The sequence below is a fragment of the Capsicum annuum genome, chromosome 11 (assembly GCF_002878395.1).
Source record: "Capsicum annuum cultivar UCD-10X-F1 chromosome 11, UCD10Xv1.1, whole genome shotgun sequence".
Taxonomy (NCBI): Eukaryota; Viridiplantae; Streptophyta; class Magnoliopsida; order Solanales; family Solanaceae; genus Capsicum; species Capsicum annuum.
Window position 1 is genome coordinate 188,452,596 of NC_061121.1, and position 3,779 is coordinate 188,456,374.

The 3,779-nt window shown below is 29.1% G+C and overlaps 1 long non-coding RNA gene across 1 annotated transcript; it reads left to right on the forward strand.

Annotated features, from left to right (window-relative positions):
• The first annotated feature begins 1,077 nt into the window (after positions 1-1,077).
• Positions 1,078-3,409, forward strand: LOC107847234. Its single transcript, XR_007046954.1, has 2 exons — positions 1,078-1,770; positions 3,006-3,409. It is a non-coding gene; the product is annotated as an uncharacterized LOC107847234 (long non-coding RNA).
• Positions 3,410-3,779: the final 370 nt, after the last annotated feature.

Sequence of the window (3,779 nt, forward strand, 5' to 3'; positions counted from 1 at the left end):
ATGTATTTGGATTGGGTCATCACATACCCACTCAACAATATAATTGTGAGGTCAATTTGAATAGACGATTAGAGGCTCGAAAGATCATGATCATATAACAAACTCCGTAAATCAACAACTAGATAATCAAATAAATTGATGAAATTGATACTCTACGTAATTGTTAGTGAATCCGTAATCCTAGACTGATGCATTCATTGTTTGCGTAATATTTTCTCTTCTCTTGTTTAACTGTTCATTAGATAATTTTTTAAAATTACTTTATTAGTCTAGTAAATTTAAATTTATAAATTTATCTTTAAAATTTATCGCTTGAGTAAATAATTAGAATCAGTCTAATTTGGTGAATAGCTAATCGACAGGTCTCTCTAGGTTCGACATCAGGCTCACAAGATCCACTTTGTTACTTATACAATCGCGTGCACTTACGTGTGCATTTGAACGCAATAAATTTTTGGTGCCTTTTGAGCATTGCTTTTATGGATTGTGCCTAATATTGTATTTTAATGTGTAGTATTAAATGATGTGAAGATAAAAAAATTTGAAACTAAAACGCATTAGAGATGGAAAATTATAGAAGGAAATCAAACAGATAAATTAATAAAATAAATTTATTATTATAATAAAAGTGACATTGATTGAATTGAAATTGCCACACCAATGAGGTAACATACGAAATTGAGGAAGATTGAAGGTGATTTGGAGTCAAAATTGGTAGGATTGTGCCTAATATTATATTTTAATGTGTAGTATTAAAATGATGTGAAGATAAAAAGATTTGAAACTAAAACGCACTAAAGATGAAAAATTATACAAGGAAATCAAACAGACAACTTAATGAAGTAAATTTACTATCTATATCTACGTATAACATATTAAAAATGTGAAGGGTCTAGAAATATTGTTTGAACTTTTTGCTCTAGACAAAACTTCTTTTCACTTTTTTTTTAAAAGTTATTATTTAATTTAAAAAATTAGAATCCATAAATATATGGTAAGAGTTTAGTTTATGGTAAATTAGGAGTCTATATTCTATTTTTCAATTGGACAATAGCATTGATATAAATTTTACCTATATAAAGAATAACGATTTTCTCTCTTTTTGTATCATATTTTCTTATACATACAAGCTGGTTGATATATTTGCCTGCATCTTTATTGTGCTTCAATTTTTTATATTTTATATACGTGATTAATAAATATGTGAGAATTTGTGTGCGTGAAGATTTTCTACTAAAACTTATCCTAAAATAAATGGGAAAGCATTCTGCATACGTATATGGGAAGTTTGGAATAAACTTTTTTTTTTTTTAAAAAAAGTCGCTTGTTTGAAGTGTTTTGGATGAGGGTTCTACCTGAGCTTCTCTTCTCGTATTTAAAAAGTTAGATTTATTGTCTATGTATATATAAAAGTCAATGAATTTCTAATTGTGTTTTCTCAGTGATCCTATGTTTGAATTATGAGTATTTGCTGCTTTTTTTTTTCATATAAATTATATTAGATTTGAATTGATCTATTGAATAATTATATTGCTACCTTGATGTTATGTAAATTATTTCCAGGTACAATGGCAGAGAAAGATGACACATTTTCCGATCTAGATTCCGACTGTTGAATTCCTTTATTCTTCGATAAAAATTGCCATATTTGCTATTTAGAAATGATGCTTGAACCATTATCTTCACCTTACCAATCCCAAGAGATCAATCGACTTACTCTCACTAGCCTCGCCATATGCAGTGGTCGATACTCTTCGCTCTCTCCATCACGTAAGTATTGCTTCATAATGTATCGTACAATGTTAAACCACTTATGTTCACTTTTACTTGTCACATATTATTAAAAAATATACATACAAAATACAATAGAATAGTAAAAAATTCCGAGTTTATTGAAGTTTCTCACCGGCGGTGGAAATTCTCTGTTTAGGTCCGTACAATGGTAGAAGAAGATGATGCTCTTTTGAGCTTATTCGATCTAGATTTTGATGATTCAGTTCCTTTATTTTTTGAAAAAAAATCAGCATATTTGTTATTTAGAGATGATGCTTGAGCTATTCCCTTCACCCTATCAATCACATACGTATTTACTACTTTGGTTGGATAGTTTTTACGTATTATTTCATAATGTACTGTATTATATTGTGTTGTACTTCGTTCGTTAAGTTTTACATGTCAAGTTTCACAAGATTCAATTTGATTAACTTTTAAAGATAAATTGAACTGTATTTATCTAACATTTTAAATTTAAAATATTTGTAAAACTATACTAAAAATATTATAAGTTTCAATCCTTCTCATATTACAAAGTCCATGCAATTTGACTCTTGATCGAGAAGTGAAATGGGTTAAGTAAAAATGAACGGAGGTAGCATTGTATAATATTGTTCTAATGATATAAAGTTTGAACAGATTGTATCGTTTTATGTTATTTTGTAATGTCAAACATCAATAATTTGAAAAGTCTACAGAAAAAATTGAATGTAAAGGATAAAATAAGATCATCAAATAATTAGTAAAGACAACTTGAGAGAAAATAAAAAAAGGTGATAGTGTGATCACACCAAATTGGTCCTTATAAAAAAATGAGACTTTTCATCGTTACGTAAAAATGGATATTTTGTTTGTTGAATTTAAACTAACACAATCTAGCTACAATGATATTTTCGAATGCAGCAGTCAAATCTTCATCCTATTTTTTACATTGTGTAACAATAGAATTTAATGTGACATAATCAATTTTGAAGCTGTTTGAAAACTAGAAAAACCTAAAATGCGAGAATTATTTAATTTTGAATGTTTAGAAGAGTTGACTAGCAAGAAAGTAATTCTTTATTGATGTATGTCAAGTTGACAAAGAAGGGGAGATTAATTGGGCTTTATCACTGCAAGCTAATCTGCAAAACGAAGTTGAACTGAGCAATGGTATGGTTCAGTTAATGTAGAGAATTGACTTTGAGTAGTCAGACAGTTCTTAAGTATTAGGGACTTCTGATTTTGTGCAGGTCAATTTCATGGATTTCATGATTCTAGAAGTCCTCAGTTTCAACGAAATGACTATGGGATGCAAGAACTTGATTATTGTTAAATTTTACTTCTTGTTGAGGATAAGCAAGTAGATCTTGAAATTAGCACGAATCATTGAAGTTGTCTTGATGGAATTTACGATCTATGTGGCAGTTAGCTTTCATATTAAATTTCTTACAGGCATGTCTAGGGATGACCAAGTTTGGAACTTAATGTTGCATTATGATTTTTTGTGGATGAATGATTTTTTTATTTTATTTTGTGGGGTTTTATATTTTTAGGCCTTTGTTAAAAAGTAGAGTGGAGTTTTCAGCTAATGAATTTGAAACAACTTGATTACTCTAAATGATACGCTTGGTGATGTACATATGCCATTGCTAAAGGTTGGTGAATTTGTCTAACTTCGATTGATTTTGGTTCAATTTGAGCTTTGTGTACTGTGTTGGGTGTTACCTTATTCAGTATTGTGTTATTAGTTGTTTATATTCTATACCTCGAGTGAGGCAGAGATGTAGGTGACTGTAACGATTATTTTTTTTGCGAAAGACTATAATGATAAACATTTGTTCATACTTTGTCCTTTTTTTTCTGAGTAAACTTTTTATACTTTATCTTATCGTACTATTTTACATTGTCATCACATCTTTAGTATTGAATCAAAAGTAAGTTGGTACCAAAGTTCTTAGAAAACAAAATCATGTGAGGGAAAAAACTTTATCGTGAGAGAGTTGATGTTATTCTGGGTAATATGA